The 18,744-nt window shown below is 32.4% G+C and overlaps 1 protein-coding gene and 1 long non-coding RNA gene across 2 annotated transcripts in view; one reads left to right on the top strand and one right to left on the bottom strand.

Moving 5' to 3' along the window:
* LOC123275435 overlaps window positions 1-6,681 on the bottom strand; it is a 322,124-nt gene extending 315,443 nt beyond the window's left edge. The window contains exon 1 of the mRNA XM_044743588.1: window positions 6,258-6,681. The gene's annotated coding sequence lies outside the window, so the exon portion shown is untranslated. The remainder of the gene's footprint in view (window positions 1-6,257) is intronic.
* Window positions 6,682-14,806: 8,125 nt separating this feature from the next.
* LOC123270967 overlaps window positions 14,807-18,744 on the top strand; it is a 43,860-nt gene continuing 39,922 nt past the window's right edge. Inside the window, exon 1 of the long non-coding RNA XR_006510742.1 lies at window positions 14,807-15,197. This is a non-coding gene — a long non-coding RNA (uncharacterized LOC123270967). The remainder of the gene's footprint in view (window positions 15,198-18,744) is intronic.

An 18,744-nucleotide genomic window follows, 5' to 3' on the forward strand; every position in this document is an offset into this window, starting at 1 on the left:
ATATTTGTTATATTTTTTTACAAATTAATCTGTATTTGCTTTATTCTTTCCTTTTTTTTAAATGTTATTAATTTTTTTTTCTTTATTCAACGTGTCAAAATGTATAATAAGTATTACATGAAAAACCCAGCTGTTCTATCCGTCTGATTATGTATCTTGGCTTTAAACACGAGATGCCGGCACAAAGTGGTCATTTCATGAAATACCTAGACTGATAATGCAATTTAAATATTTTTCACTAAACTCCGACGCTTCTGGAAGTGCCTAGGTATTTCATGAAATGACGTACGGATTTTACGAAAAGACTACGACATATATACATTTGTATTACATGATCTTTATTGCTGTAAGCTTAACTCTACAAAAAATTATTTTCTAAAAATAAATAAAAAAATAAATAAATAAATAACTTAGATTAAATTTAAGGGGGATGGCCACTGTGAAATTTCAAAAAAAAAAAAAATTTTTTTTTTTTATTAAATCCAAGTTTATAGATTCAAAAATATGTATCTAGAGTTTGGTATCAAAATTCCGAATCTTTTCTGAGTTATAGTCATTTTTGTGACAGCGCGTCAAATGACTTTACACGCGCGGCACTCCGACGAAAACGCGTTTTTCTCGAAACTTCTTTTTTTGAACTGATGAGAACTGTAATTTGCATAAATATGAACCGATTTGCAACTTTTTTTTTCCCCGTATTCGTCTATTCAGTAGCTATAGTTGCACGTAGGGGATTTTGGAAATCTTTATTTTTAAGATTTTTTAGGGCTGTTTGAATCCAAAAAAATGAGGAAAAAAAACGAAAAAATTTTTAATATGTCGCCATTTCTTTTTAAATCCAAATTTTCAAAATCCCCTATGTGCAACGATAACCACACGCATGCAGATTACAACGCTCTTTCGTTTTTTTGTTTTAGATAATCCGTTTTTTAGTTAGAGATCGCATCATGGAGGGGGAAATTTTTTTGGTGCCCTACAAAAATGCTAATAACTTTGTAACAACATGATATTTTTAGATAAAAATTTAGGAGAATAATCTGCAATGTATACTTTATAAAACAAAAAAACCCAATCCCCAAATTCCTTTATTATCCCAGTCAAAAAAATTCCCGAAAATCACCTATTTTTTCGATCCTCACAGTAGCCATCCCCCTTAAAAAAAAAAAATTATTATTTATTTTTTCCTTTAAATTTACGAGCAAATAATGTATGAATTTTTATGCACCGAAAAAAAAAAAATACCCAACATAAATAAAATGAAATTCAATGAGCTAATTAAGATGAAAAAGTCGAGAGTAAATGTTTGTATATTAAAATAGTAAAACCGAAAATTAAGATATCAAAGTGATACGAATATTTAAATGAAATTGAGTAATTTAAATATTTTGAAAAAATAAAAACGAAGTTATTATTATTTTTTTAGGTCGTGTCGCATAATTCAGTTGGCGTGATGTATAACAGCACGAAACTCTCTCTGTCTCGTGTAAGCTATGATATTCAACAAAAAATAAATAATAAAATAATATAAAAAGGATATAAAATATGTTGGCATAATTTTTTGTATTGTCACGTAATTGGTTTTGTTGAAAACGAGCGACTAACGAATCTAAATGTATTTCGCAGTCACGAACAGCCATGCAGTATTGTTCTATGTATATATATAGAATACTCAGTACTCTGTGCGACTGCGTCCCCGTGTTTAGCTATAGTTTCCCTAAACATGATTATAACTATTAAACTCACTAAAGTTACTCAATTACATTTTATATACCACACGCAAACATCTTCAATTCATTTAAATTACATTATATATATCTTTAATTTCCCACTCATCTCATTACTTTGTTGTCCAAATAAATAATTTTATTTTTTTGTAAATAAACCTTTTTACAAGCTCGCAAAAAGAGCAATGATTTAGAATAATAGATTAAATGCTAAAAAACAGTTTGTTAAAAATAAAAAAGAAATGTAAAAAAACTTTTTTGGCAACCAACGAGCCAGATATAAGATATCAGTGTAGCGTGTGTAAGCAAAAAAATAACGTGGGAAAAAAGCATCTCCTACTCAGAAATGTCGGGGATACTAATGAATGCTGGTCAAAATTTAACAGCATTAACGTAAAAGCACTTTAGATATATGTATCTTAATAACTCGTTCTTTTTTCTTTATTTTTCTTTATTCTCCTTTCATTTTTTATATCGGCTGCCCTAATAAATAATAAGACTAGATATTTACAATACGCGCTTTAATCTCAACCAATAAGAAATCAAAGACCTTTTTTTTCATTATTTTCGATCCTAAATAACTTCAACACAATCATGAATTTAATATAATAGGATAAATTGACTTTAAAAATTACAAAGCATTAATGAACTATCTAATCCAAGTAGACACAATACCCCGGTATATTTGGTCAGTACTAAATTATTAGCATGTAACAGTTAAAGGCTGGTCTGTTGGCCGGGAGTAAATTTTAGTAACCCTCAACAACGCGATACCCCGTACCTGCATCTTTCAGAAGAAGATACACAGAGTTGTGGAAACGATGGAACAGTAACATCAACAGAAGTACAGCTCCGGTAGTTACCAGCAGTAGAAGCATCAGCAGTAGTAGGGTATACTCGGACGTCAGAATAGCACAACGGCAACGTCGGCAAGCGAGGTCGACGGTTAGTTGGGTATTATAGCATTCGCCCAACCCCCGTAGTTCACTATAGTATGTGTACTATAACTATTAACACAGCCGGGCTGCATGAGCAGGCATATAGCCATACAGCCCTGCGGTATCCCTTTCTCTGGTGAGCTCTCTTACTCTTGCTACTCATCCAGGAAGCTGCCGCGCCCTCACTCACTCACTCACTCACTTGGGCTCTCACCCTCGCCTTCTCATTCACCCATATATTCCCTCTCATTCTCGCTCGTACTCTCCAACAGGCTGGCAGCAACCTGGCAGCCAACCCCCTAATAATTTAATCGCTTTAGCGTCGGTGTTTTCACGCGCAAAGTAGGATTTACTGTAATGGTTCCCCGCCGGTCCCTCGCACAATCCAACCTTCCGCATCCTCATCCCAATCCACTATTTCTCAACCTCCTTCTGTACCTCTTATTCTTACTCCTCCCAATGTGCATCCTTGTCTTTCTCCCTCACGTGCATCAGAGTTCTTCAGACTACCAGCTAGAATAACTTCACCTGTCTAACACGGACTGTTTCTCTTGCTCTTGCTTTACTCTCTTTCTATTTCATAGTCTGTTGGTCTGTCTTTGTCTTTTGTTCATCTTGCTTACTCGTACAAAATTTACTCCCTCTGTACCGAGCCTATCCCCGAGAATCCGCGGGCCAAGCTATTACCTCACTCATTCCTCTTGCTTCCCCACTGCGTTTGCCTTTTTCGGCGCGGGATTCCTCCTTGAGAAATGGCTCCCCAGAGACACGATTCCACTTCCACTAGTCAACTCACCCTACCTACTACTCTGCTGCTATGTACATTTTCTTTTTCTTCTGCAAAAGTACACTACGAAAAATTCATCCACCTTGCTATTTTATTCTCCATACTACCACTATTTTCTTTTCTCCCCATATAACTTTTCTTCCTTCTCTGATATACCATCAGCTCTCATCTACACAACTAGTAGTATAAGTAATACCAGTAGTTGTACTTGTAATAAAATTAATTCTTTAAAAAATAAAAACTACTATCTATAATACACTACATCATCTGTATATATTTTTCTACATACGACCAACGCCGATGTATATTCACGATAAACGCACGACAATATATCAATGTGAAAAGCATATGTGTAACACATTAAAGTACACAAGTCCTATTCGAATTCGATAAATCAGCATAAATATATATGTATATATAAATGTCCGGTTGTGCTCGCCATCTCCTATCGGCCATTATGCTCGTTGTCGTGATAAGCATCGATAATTTGAGTCCGACGCACGTCCCTGGTTTCACAGCTAGAGCGAGAGATGAAGTGTTAGTGTTACAGCAGACAATACTGATGTATGCACAGAGTGTATCAGAGAAAGAGAAAGAGAGCAAGGCCAAAAGGAGTATATATACATACAGAGATGGTCATCAGAGAGACAAGAACAGGCTGGTAGCTAGTTTTGAACCTGCGACATACGAACGACTGCACTTCGAGCGAATGCGATTACAGGATTTTCCTGTTGCACGTAACACGGCTACTCCCTCTCTACTCTCTCCTACACGATGGAGGATTCATCGTCCCTTGATAGTGTTCAGGCGATTTGATATGTGAAATCGCGATCTGATCGCATATACACACACACACACTCATTTTGACACACAACAGGCCGTTGTACGCCGCGATCGATCGATCGATTTTTCGTGTTCCTATGTATGCATCCACACTATCACCATCAATATTGTTCTCATACAGCGCATCATCCAGCTCGATTGTGCATTTCTATTGTTCAGGCTCTGTGGTCCATTTCAATTTTTTTTTTTTTTATTTCTTTTTTCTCGTTATATTTTTTCGCCGTTATTCCCTCACCAAACTTTCTATTTTTGTACCGCTTTGGTTACCCCTCCTACCCCGTTTTACCGCTTCACTGTCAAAAAATTTGAAAGAGATTATTGGAATTGAGTAGACCACCAAATTTCCGCCTCACCGAGAGTAGTATTATTGATATTAATTATCAAGCATATAGAATTTACGGATTTAAAACAGACGACAGGCTAATAAATGTAATATTAATATTAATACTGATGGTGATGACGATGATGATGATGATGATAATAATAATGATAGTAATAATTATAATGGCGATGATGAGGGTGGAAATGATGCTGTTAACTTGGACAATAAACAGAGTAATATTTTAATCAACATAACGTATAAACGTCACGTCCTACATCAAAATAATTTGATAATATCCGACATGTATTCAATTAAAGAATTATGAAAGAGTACGTGGAACACATACTTCAATTATTTCAAATTTTGAAAATCCACCTAAAATGACGTTATAACAGCAGGTAGTAACCATTACTGCCGTACTGGTAATGCAAATCGATCGTAATTCACCGGGCAAAAAGGTATAACAGTCTGAGTGTATACAAAATACAACACTAGCGAATCGTTCCTCGGAACATAGACCCATATGAAGCAAAAACACAAATGAAAATAAAGTATCGAGTTGTGTGAATACGATGGAGGAAAAATAGGAAAAAAAAAAAAGAAACAAATATTGCGAGAGTAAAGCTTTCACATAAGTGTACACCCTCAGTGCGTATAATAAAAGTTAACGATCACGCATGTATACGATCGTAATCGTGAATTTTATTGAATTCATTCACGCAAGCCTAATGAATATGAGGTAAAGTGAAAAAAGATAAAAAATAAAGAAGTAAAAAGATGAAAGATTCTAATAAAAACGTGACTGTCTATCAACATGGATATTTCCAATTGTTTTAAAACGTTCCTATTATTTATCCTGTCGGATTAAATAGTTACTGATGATTATCTTCTTCCTTTTCGTTCTATATATTTCCTTTTTTCCGTCTATATCTCACCCTACACTGCTATCGTGTTTTTCTACATTAAGTTTTTCAAGTTTTCAACACTCCTGCAATCTCAACGTAACTAACAAACCGCTCGCCAGCATGTTTTTGTATGCTCTTGTCTCTGTTAATCTTTTCTATCTTTGTTTTCTTCTAGTACAGAGTATATAAAGCTGCTTTGAAGAACAAAATATACAAATATCTATAGCTTACCTAGACTTATATTTGTTCTACTGGTTTTGGTTTTTTTAACCCAAGTCCTCTTTTTTCCTTAGTTTTTTTATATTTTAATTTTTAAACCATATACCAGCCACGAGGCATAATGAATACCGTGCAGAGCGACTAATTCACGACTATGAATAAGCCCCAGGGTTTTGGACTCGTGCAGTACCGTCGACGGTTCATCAAGCCCATTAAAGAGCGGCCAGTTAAATCCATCGGATTAATTATCCCGTCCACCGGCCACGATAACACTGTGTATACCCAACGATTTGACGCTCTCGTGGATCAGGGTTTGATGAATCGATCGTATTTTAATACAATTATTTTTTTGTCTATTTATTGTGCTACCCTCTTTCTCTTACTCATTATAAAAATACGCGATTAAATTTTAATTCTCATTACTGCACAGCAATTATAAAATAACAAACAATAAAAGTGAATAAATAAAACAAAATATAAATTTATGTATATATTCTGACTAAAAACTTTTTATCTTACCTTATTGCAGCAGCGAATATAAATTTCCAAGTACTCCTTGAATTTTTCAGAATCGAATAAGTAGGCTGTAAATCAACGACGTCCACGTTGAAGTTCACAGTTTACACCTCCTGTCCAAACTTTTGTCCTTTATTCAACAAGTCACGACACTACTTTCGAAGAATATACAATAGTATTTATCAAAATACTATTGACGACGTAAAAGTAAGCCTTGGTAATCCGTGCTGTGTATCAAAGTTTAAACTTGCGCCCAAAATCGATTTGAATACCGGAAGTTCAAACTTGTTGTTGCTTCTGCTGATTCCTGGTATATAGATATGCTGATATATATCTATTCAGATATTACCCTCTCTGTCGACAAACTTGAGATGCTGCTCTCATAGACGTCTGAAACTTGCCGAATAGCAGCAGTTTCTCGCTACACAGATCCTGCAATTTCACAAACCATATTACTTTATCATTATCCTACTCAGTGAATTATAAATTATAATATACATCCAATAATATTAACCAATGATAATTATAATAATAATCATAACTGCTATATCTAATAAAGTATCAATATATATTTGATTATGATTATTATTATCATTAAATTTTATTATCCATACTAATTTAATTAAATATTAATAATTATGACTAACATACGGTATAATTGAACAAGTTAGCAATTATCCAAACTGTAGGAGGATTAATAAAATAAACAATTACTTCAATCTCAATAAATAATATTACTCGATACTACTGCGATTATTATTATTAACGATTTTCAGTATTAGTTTTAAATTTGAGTTGTAACGCTCAAACGTGTCGCACGTTTGGCGCGTGCGTTAACGTACTTCGGTAAATTCGCGAATCGCGTCGCTTTTTTCTAGCACTCTTTGCAGTGTTGTAACAACGGAGCGAACGAGAAGCTGGTCAAGTATGCACGGAAGTAACGATAATAATTAGTGTATGAAAACTATCAGCGAGATGTCGACTAACTTGTGGCTCAGACAACTGGCGGATGGCGAGTGGAGACTGAGCCAGGTTCACTACATTTTGCTTCTCGCCTCTTTTCTCTCTGCCTCTCACTTCACCTTCTCACTCTTTCTCTTTCTCACCAGTAGCTACCCTGCCACCCCTTGATGGTCGAGGCGAATCCCTATCTCTTTTTCTCATCCTTTTCTTCCACTACTGTTTTTGTACTCACTTTTTACATTTCTTCTCACTTCCTAGTTTCTTATCTTTGCCTTTATTTTTCTCTTCATGTCCATTTTCGTCCACTTATTTTCTTCTTATTCATTTTTTTACAGACTCTGAGCTGTAAAATTATCTTTAATTGAATTAAGATACCAGTATCTACAAAAAAAAAACAATTAGTACTTATTTAAATATTTAAGCAATTAATTAATTCAATTAAGTTTTTACTTAATTGACATCATACCTATTGATTAAATCGATTTGTTGTCAATATATTATAGTATAGTACATTCTGATAAAGAAGTATTCCCACATAAAAGTCCTGAAGAATCTACGCAACATTGATTGAAGGGTCTTATATTCACGTGGCATGGATTTATTTGGATTTCTTGAAAGATGAGTAGAAGTGTCTTTTTAATTATCTCTCAGGTAAAATCATCTGACGAAGGTACACACCTGAAACAAAATAAAAGAAAAAAAATTAATTGATAATTTGTTTCCATAAGAACCACTTGAAATTCGACAAATACCGAAAAAAGATAACAATAAAATGAAACATATGAAGTGCAGGACGACAATTACGAAGCAATTGTGCTGAGTGAACAGTCCTTAGTTTTTAATTGTATTCGTTAACAAGAGTGATGCACAATAACATTTGTCATTATGAAAAGGCCACAAACCAACAGCATACCGACGTCAACTCTGTCGAGTATAACGTAAAAGCTTTTGTATAAAAATAAAAAATTAGAGCCAGAAGAAGAGGGAGAGCAAAAGAGAGAATGATATAGAGAAAAATGTATAAATGACTCATGGTGTGCTTTCCTGTTGAAAAACTCGTGAAAAAACATGCCGATTTTAAACGAATCGATAGTACGTTCGTTGAAAATGGTGTCTAGCATGCAAATATAACGATTAGTTGTTCCAATTGTTGATAAAAATTTAACTCTGCATATATCTCCATGTGTACGTGCTCTACAGCTGCCATCAGATTTTACCGAAAAATATTGTGACCTTTTTTTACTGAAAATCAGAATTAAAAGGCATTTTTAACTATCAATCAAGGTAGAAGATTTAATTTAAAACGATAAATAAAAAGAATTATTGTTCATGCATTGAAAAATTGTAGTAATATCTCTTTTCTCAATTTTAAATAGTAACCCAAAGTTTTACGTTCACTCCAAAAGACGAGTATTGCCCGTATTCGTAAGATGTAGCAGAGAAATACTAGTATCAATTGGATACCTCACATATACTTCTATATATATGCAACATATTAGGGCAGAGAACATTCTTGCTAGGATTTGTTTCGTACTACATGCAGAAAAATAAACGAAAGACACGACTGCTTATATACGGGACGACCTATTCCAATCCAATATTGAAGTGAATTGTATATGTAAATGTGATATCGGAAAATCGCCAATACTTTCTTTGTGTTTGTTGTAGTTATAAAAAAAAATTTACTTTATAAACTTAATGTTCAATATTATTGTGTTTTAACTGTAATGTTATTGTCTGCGATAGAACTGACAGCATAATGAGACAACACAAACTCGATTAAATAAATTAGTTTCTCGATAATAGTAGAGTGAATTAATTATTTATAATGGCGATGAAAATGAATAACTCTTACATGATTACCTTACACAGGAAGTCATTTTAAAGTTAAGTACATAGCTGGCAAATAATTAAATGACGAACCGTTTATTTACTCTGCTAAGCAAACAAAATCATACGCAATTACGTGACGCGGTGGCTGCCGGGTTCAGTATGACGCGCATCAACAGCCAAATTGGCGGGATACACTTCTGTCTACTGCGCATATAGTACACTGTAAAAAATCCGGAGTGAATCGGGAGTGAATTTCACTCCCATCACTCGGAGTTCCGGAGTGAAGTAATTAATCACTCCGCGTAGGGAGTGAATCCGGAGTTTTTATTTGCGGAGTGATTTCAAAGTGATTTCGGAGTGATTTCGAATTTCACTCCGAAAAACATCCACGTTCGGAGTTTTTAAAATAAATAAAATAAGGATGAATTTTCGTTCTACAAAAAAAATCTCAAAATTAATTAATCTTTATATATATATATATATATATATATATATATATATATATATATATATATATATATATATATATATATATATTTCTTCTGTGCGTGTGTTTGTCACTGAACTCCTCCTAAACGGCTGGACCGATTTTAATGAAATTTTTGTGTGTCTTCCGGTGGATTCCAGAATGGTTTAGATTCACAATTCAGTCCACGAGAAAATGTTTATTTAATAGATTTTGATTTATAAATTGTTTTTTTGACCTTGACTACCCACATGCACTTTTCATATATTTTATAAATATCATATATATAAGATATATGAAAAAATTCATGTGAGTACTCAAATGAAAGGTCTCGATGAGTATAGAATCATAATGGACTTATACTTATGAAAATGTTAATAATTAACGAATGATAATGTATTTTGTTAACTAATGATGTTTTAACGATATAAGCTCATTCCGATGTTACACTCATCAAGAGCTTTCATTTGAGTACCCACATGCATTTTTGATATATTTTTCATATATACATATAATATATATAAATATATAAAATATATGAAAAATTGATGTGGATACTCAAATGAAAGGTCTTGATGAGTGTAACATCGGGATGAGCTTATATCTTTAAAAATATCATTAGTTGACAAGATACAATGTCATTTCTTAATTATTGAAGTTTTGAAAGATATAAGCTCATCCCGATGTTACACTCATCGAGTTCTTTCATTTGAGTACCCACATAACATTTTTTATATATTTTATATATATGGTATTATATAAATATATAAAATATATCAATATATAAAATATATCAAAAGTGCATGTGGGTACTCAAATGAAAGCTCTTGATGAGTATAAAATCAGAATGGGCTTATATTTACGAAAATGTTTATTATTGAAGAATGTCAATTGCATATTGTTAACTAATAATGTTTTTAACTATACAAGCTCATTCCTAAAATTTCTAAATTTAAGACGTGTGTACATGACAACGTCTGTCGGGTCCGCTAGTATATATATATCTACATATTTTTTTTTTGACAATTTTTAATTATAATTAATTTATAAAAAAAATAAATAAAAACATTATAATAATAATTAAAATGAAATGTTATTAAAAATCATAAATTAAATTTTTAATAATTAAATATAAAAAGGGTTTATAAAAATATTTTCTTTACAAAAATTTATTTATTTCTAAATTCATTTATTTTGGAAGTGAATGCGGAGTGAATTTTATTATTAATAAAAATTAACTCCTTCTCGGAGTAAATATCACTCCCACTGGGAGTGAATCAATTAAAAATCATTCACTCTTCATTCACTCCGCGTTCACTCCGCAAATTTTTTACAGTGTAGTGCGCATGTCATTGCCATAGTAACTTTTTTACGCGCCAATTTCAAATTTGATTTATAATTTTTTTTAATTTATTTATTTATTATATTTTTAAAATTTTATAAAAATTAAATTTTTAATGGTTTTCAACTTTATAATTAATTATTTATATTTGAATTAAAGAGAAATTAGTAATTTTTTACTTATAAAACAAAATGAAATTTATTTTGTGATTGTGATATTTTTCAAATTTTTATCAGAATCTCGTTTTTAAACATTCATTTAAATTTAATTGAAAATAATTTAGTAATTTAAAAAATTTTAAATTAAAAAAAAAAGGCGCGCAGTAGCCTTATCGGATCCGGCCCTTGCTTACCAAAGCATTGGAACGGGTTCGAGTCCGGCGTACACCAATGAACATTTTCAATATTTAAGTGTATTATTCTGCTCAGCCCAAAAAATAAAAACGAGTTCCAATCTCAAAAGTTTACCCCCTACCGTAGTCGCTCATGACCTTAGTAGTTTATGCGACTTTAAACAAATTAAAAAAAAAAAAAAAAAAAAAAAAATTTTTTTTAAATTTATGAAAACTTGCTGAGAATTAATTTAAATTAAAAATAAGATGTAAAAATAAAACGTATTTTTAATTTCATTTAATTATGTAGATAACGTATATTTTGAAAGTGAAAATTAAAAAATAATAGAATGATAATGACGAGAGTGATAATATATATAAAATAAAAAAACTAAACAATTTTTAAAATAGTAGCTATTGAATAAATTTGTTGGGTGGAAAATTAAGGTAGACAAGACAAATGAATGTATGATTATCTTTCGTGGCGGCCGGGTTGATTTGAGTTTAATCGACTTTCTGTGGTAACAACACTTGGTAACATCAGTACAACACGAGCAAGGGTGTTACTCTGTGTAGAATATATTAGAACAAGCAGGATGGAATAGTATAGACAGGCAGGAAAGCAGCCAAGCAAGTAGTAGTCCTACAATACAAGTAACCAAGAAGACGAGGTGCCTTCTCCATTTTCTCCTCTTACCTCTCTCCGTGACTGCTGCCGTTGGTTTGCCGTCATAACAGGCAGAATGGTTTAATTAGGAAGTTCGAGTGAAATAGCAGCCGCCCTTTGGAGCTCGAGCCCACGTAAAGTTTCTTATCCCCTGTTGTTGCAAGCGAGAGCCAAGTATTTCATGTTAAACTTGGCCCTCTACTCGACCTCTCTGAACGGGTGCACGTTCAACTCAAGTCAAATCTACACCATCACCACCCAACGAGAACAACCTGCGGTTTAATAAGCAAAGTTTTAAGGAGCACAAGCCTAAGAGTCAACTGCTAACTGGCATGCTCTCTGTCTTCGAGATCTTGTTTCATCTTACGTTTCATACTTATTCGTATGACGATCAGCTTATCACTGGATCATCATTCATTTAGAAGGAACTCTCATCTCCAACCTGACACCCTGCAAATAATTTCATTTTAATTTCAACTGCTTTACTTTATTAAATTAATATTCATTTATAATGTCTAGTTATCAACATTTATTGTTTTGATTTTTTATCTGTTCAACCAGTTAAATTAATTACCTTTAAGTGTTTTTGATAATAAAAATGGCGATAGTTTGATAATTTTTGAATTTCTATAAAAAAAAATTATAATTTATTGATAATACTGAAATTGAGAGACATTTGACAATTTTTAAAAATTTTTTAACTAACAAATTGTAGAAATAAAAATATATTAAAAAAATTCCATCTTTGTAAGCTTTAAAAAATTATAAGTACAATTTTTTATAAATAATTTACTAGACTTAATTTGTTAATTAAAAAAAATTAAAAAATTGTCAAGTGTCTGCCAATTTCAAAATTCATATTTATTGTGATAATAAAATCAGCTGCTGATATTTAACAACATTCCATTTGTTTTTTAACTTCCCGCTAAGAAAATCGAAGATTTTCAAAAATCGGGAAGTTATTGTTTTCACCCCGTTTTGCAAAAATCGAGTTTTCATCAGATCTCCACGTTTTAAGGTCATAGGAAGCTTCCCTGACTACCCCCGCGATGTTGTCACTATGTATGTATGCATGTATGTGTGTGTGTGTGTGTGTGTGTGTGTGTGTGTGTGTGTGTGTGTGTGTGTGTGTGTGTGTGTGTTTTTAGGGGGGGGGGAATCCTTTTTACGGATTCTAGGCATAGCTGTTTGGCCTGGATATGTGGCGACTCGACGCAGCGTCATACTAAAACTCGACACTAACGCCCCTACCCACTAAACCCTAAACCCCTTTTCCTTCTTTCCTCTAATCCCTCATGGAAACCGCCGTCAGGCATTACTTCGTGAAGGGAGGATATGTGTGTGTGTGTGTGTGTGTGTGTGTGTGTATGTGTGTGTGTTCGTGTGACTGTGTGACTCGCTTATAACTTTTGAACGACTAAACCGATCGGAATCTACTAAAGGGCGTTCTAAAAAGTTCCCTCAAACTTAGATTTCCTGTTAATTTGAACCGATTCGGAACGATAGATTTCGAGAAATTTTGAAAAATCTCAAAAAAAAATAAGAAAAAAATTTCGTTTGGAAGTGGTTTTTTTGGAATAACTTTTAAACGGCTTTATCGATCAACTTTAAAAACTAATCCGCCCTTAAGCTTGAAAAACCACATCGATCGCCACCAAGTTGGTCGAAATCGGTTGATTCGTTCGAGAGATATCGTGAACGAAAGAAAATTTTTGGTTCGATCAATTAAAACCTGAAAATAACTTATGAGGATGATAAAACTGCGTCAAATGCCGCCAACCATGTGAAAATTGGTTGATCCATTCAAAAGTTATTGCGGTTTGAAAATTCCAAAAATAGTGTTCTATGAAACTTCTATCAGACTTTTGAGCTGGGAGAGCTCAAATGCATAGAAATATTATTTCTTTGAACTCAGCGAGCTCAAAATATCACATTAATTATATTTTGAGCTAAAAAATCTCAAAAATGTCATAAGTACAATTTTAAGCGCCCAGGAATGGAATTAGCGGGAAGTTTCAGGGATGGCCTTTAGAGTGAACCGTTTTTCTTTTTTTTTTTAAATTTTTACAAGTGTTTTTTTCTTTATTTAAAAAATTTTTTTCTAATCACCAGATTTCTGTTAATTTTATTGTAATTTTTTTATACTAAAATAATTTTTTTTTTTTAACATTTATTTAGTTCAAAATAAATAAAAATTGTACGCTTGCAATTTTGAGTTTCATAAACACTAACACAAAATTCTATCAATATTTTTATACAGACATCTGTATAGTTCTTACTTACAAACATTTATGTTTATTAGTTTTATTATTATTTTTATTCACTATCATATTTTTTACTTGATTTCGTGACCGTAATTAATCATTTAATCATCTGCCTCTCTTTGACGGTGGCCATCATTGAAGTGAAATTATTATCAGAACTCAGTTGTTGTCAACTTCAACTTTAACTTCATTATCGACTCATCGAATTACCATTCGATATATTTCAAAACTGCGGCAGCCATCTTGAATTCCACTAACTCAACGGCTGGGTTGGTATAGGTCGGACGTAAATACTCAGAATCAGCCAAGTAAATAAACTCTCTTCATAATGAATTACTCGATGCATTGAATTAATTAATTTGAGTTATTCATCAATCAAATACTTAATAAATAAAAAAAATATTCATCGTCGCATGAAGTGTAAAATATACATTGCGATAAAAATATCAAGTTGGCGGGCAAAAGCAGTGCTAAAGTTATAAAATTTTACGTCAAAGTCGTGCAAGCGATAAAGTAAAATGAAAATATTATTTAATTACTTCGATTAATTAAATTTCAACCCACTGCTGACAATATCTAAATCAAAAAGATAATGTTTTTTAAATCAATAAAAGGTACGTATCAAAATTGTTTGTTATTATTTTTGTTTTATTAAAATTTATTTTTTTTTTTATTTTTATAATTTTCGTGCATCATTCGATTGGCTGGTGGTTCTGGCCGTGAGTTTTTAGTTTCGGTCTATCAAAGCCAGAAGATAAATGAAATAATAATTTTATTTTTGAATTCATTCCGAAAAGAAAGTGGAAAAAGTTTTAGTTGATTGAGTCGTAAAATTTGAATATTAATATTATTTTTACGAGGTTTTAAAGTATTGTCGCGTTATCTTGACATTTATTACGGAATTAGTGTATTAAAAAGTGAAAAAATATAAAATCTTCGGTCGCAGTAACAAAGTTAATTTAAAATTTTAATAATAAATCTAATGATTCGAAAAATTGGTCGTCGATGCTGTTTGATATGAATATACTGAAGTAGTAAATGCTGATGTTGTAGAAAATAGCCGAGTAATGGTGAATGGTGAGTGAGTTTGTTCTGTTTCATCAATTTGCATGTCTAAGAAGGCACAAGTACGATCTCTTAAAAAAAATTATCAGGAAAAATAGAAAGCTTTTATAAAGTTGGAAATATATAAACGAACGGCAGTAGACTATTTTTCATAAAGGTTTCGCTCCTGAGAAGATAAATTATTTTTCACCTGAACATTGCAATAAACATTAATCAGTAATATATAGATAAAGGTAAATCCATGTTGAATCTATTGTTTTATGTAAACACCTGAACAAATAATGATGCGTGCGATAGAACAACTACAGTGCATACATCAATACACCGAGAGTAGCTAGCAATATACAGATGTGTAGGAATGAAACAGAAAACACGTTCAACATTGAAGAACGACAAAACGTGTATGTTGTTATTTATGTACTCTTTGGAAATTTATGTTCCGACCTCAGTGAGAAAAACTCTTCTGGCAGAATCAACGTGACAAATTTACATATATACAGTCACACCTTCTTCTGGCTCTGCTTATTCTATCTCACTTTAGCGCCTGTTTAAACTCAACATCATTTTACTTCTACATATCTTGTTGTACAGGTGAACATTATTATACTTATATCTATACTATCCATGCTTTATACCATAAATACATACATACATATATATAGATATTTCTGAAAATTCGCATCCACCGAATAGTAGTTGAGTCGTAAAAGTGGTGTGGTCGCAACGCAACGAGACCCGCTTCCACGGAATACAAATTGAACTCAAAATAATACATGAGCTTACCCCCATCATAGCTTTTTTTCCTTCTTCTCTTTTTATCTACTTTTGCCACAAAAAAATATAAAAAAACAAATAAAGTAAATAAATAAAAAAAAATTTACAACGACGTCAATAAAAGACACGGTCAAATTTCATGGGAAAATAAATAACGCGAGATGGGAAATCGAATGGTTTACTACTGATAAAAAGTGTTTTATGACTATGACATTTGCGTTTTCCAAGTAAATACACATTCTGTACAATAATATAATAGTAATAGTTATAGTTATAGTTATAGTAAAGTAAAGTGAGTGTTATGTCTAAATGTATGTATGTATTTATAGCGATATGTACGTCAGAAGTAAAAAGTTAAAGGGAAGTATAAATTTTCGACGCTAATTCACACAAACATGCCATCCAGCAGACCAACGTCTAATTGCATTTTTTTTCTATCTCAACTCTTGTATTCTCGCTGGTGTAATCTCTGTATTATAGCATAGTATAGATATATACATCTGAATCGTTGATCCACTCCTACTCTCACGGAATCACCGTTTACCATTTACCCAGCTCGCTTTCTCCCTTTGTTCATTTCAATCTACCTTTCTCTGTTGGGTGAGCGCGGATCGAAGTCACGGGCGTCCACGCGGCGCCCGTGGTCCGACTTTCCGGCGCCTACTGAGCGAAGTAACGCACCCACCGCCAACCTGGCTGTCGCTAGAACCGTACCAAACGAACCGACGACCGCGTCGCCGCCCCCACTTTACGTGCACGCTTTCCCGAAATTATTATCCACCGCTCGTTTCTATTCGATTCTTCAGAATATCCCGTCTATTTTATCTTGATTAATTTATGTATACGTATATAGATAAATATACTTTTTTTCTCTGCCCCAAAGATATTTACTTTGATTAAAACTTTTTTTATTTATAAATATTTTAGCTAAATTAATTTTTTATTAAATTAATATCCGAGGGCAGAGAACCTAAATGACTGCTGTGATAGAGAGTAAAGATCTCTAAGCATTTATTACGTTTCCAGAATCATAAATTTCTATAAACATTTTCATCGCTAGAATACTGATTTGCGATAATTATAAAATTATACTAATCAAGTTCTGTAATAGTCAATTCTGATTAAATTATTTTTAATTAAATTTCCAATGAATTATATTTTCTAAAATTTGCAATCAATCATACAGTCCTAGTCACAGTTTTTTTTCAACATATTTCATTTATAATCAATATAATCATAAATTTTTTTAGCTATTTGTTATTTGAAAAAAATGTTTTCGAAAGAATAAGAATACTAAATCCTATCATCAGTATAAACTCATAAAAGAAATTTCTATCATAAATAAAACAATAAGCTTTTTATATTTCTTAAACTATTTTGCATAAGGCATCCAACAAATTAGTCAACTTTGCTGAAATATTTTCAACTTTTAAGATAACAGAAATAATTTAATCCTCTACTCTGGAATATCTTACGCCAAACGTCAAGGATCTGAGGATCTACAATCATTAATTTTTTCTTAACTCATATTTATTATTTTTATTTAATGAAAGACAACGAAAAACATAAAAGGTTTATTGAATAAATTTGGCAAAACGAATTCGATAGAAGGTTGTATTTTTGTCATAGCCATACGAAGCTATTCCCAAGGCAATCTTGCCGATAATAGAACCATAACGCAGTTACCTTTTACACAGTCTTCGAAAACAGCGACTTCGCTTATCTTGCTGGCGTCTACCTGTGATATAATCGCAACAAAATTCAATCAATTCACGGGAAATTCCCCAAGAGATAGGCTAGGTCAATCATCAGGATACGTAAGGTTCAACAACTAGATCAAATTTGTTCATCATCTTTGTTTTTTATTTCTTTACTTCTTTATTACCTTTTTCTTTTTGTTATTACTGTTTTATATATATTTCCTAAATGCTATAATATTTTTTTATGCTTACGGGATACTTTATTGTAGAATGAAATACAGTTTTTCGTTTATGTACTCATCAATTTATCCGACCACTCACAGAAATACTCATTTTGTGGTTTGAATTATGAAACAGACAGAATGGAATGAACGAACGTGAAAGAGCTCAATAGAAGCCTACAGACGACAGCTCGTAAACATGAACATTGCCTAGAGTCCATTACAAAACAATATTCGGCACTCTGATCCTCAATTCCATGTACTTTTTTCCCTTCGAGTCCCATTGGTCTGGTTTATGACCCACGTATCACGCGTCTCCAAAGTCCTCGGCTCAACTCCCATGAAACCCATGAAAACTTCCGAGTCGACTTGTACGGTTCCGTCATCTAAGGATACACTCGTGAAGGGGAGACTGATGAAGTCAAATGGAATGAAATCGTACACAACCGCAGAAAACGAGTTGGATGTAAAAACAAAGTTCAGCTCTCCAATCACATATGTACATACATATCTACGTTTATATGCGCCTTTTATACTTAATAGAAAATTTTTTAATTTATATCTTATCAAATAATAATGTAAAAATACATTATTAAATGTCTTTACGTAATGTATGAATCAAAGAACAAAATCTCATAAAATTATTCAACTGTGAATGGATTGTGAATCAACAAACTCAGTACTATGATATTCAATCATTCAATCATCCAGAATGATGATAAGACCTTATGAACAAAGTTAATTAAATGGCTGAATATTTATATCGAATGAAAACAATCAAAGGAAAATGGAATATTCTGTGCGAATGATTACGAAAAATATTGAATTCCATACTAGCGTATGTGAATTATATCAATATTGAAA

The sequence above is a fragment of the Cotesia glomerata genome, linkage group LG1 (assembly GCF_020080835.1).
Source record: "Cotesia glomerata isolate CgM1 linkage group LG1, MPM_Cglom_v2.3, whole genome shotgun sequence".
NCBI lineage: Eukaryota > Metazoa > Arthropoda > Insecta > Hymenoptera > Braconidae > Cotesia > Cotesia glomerata.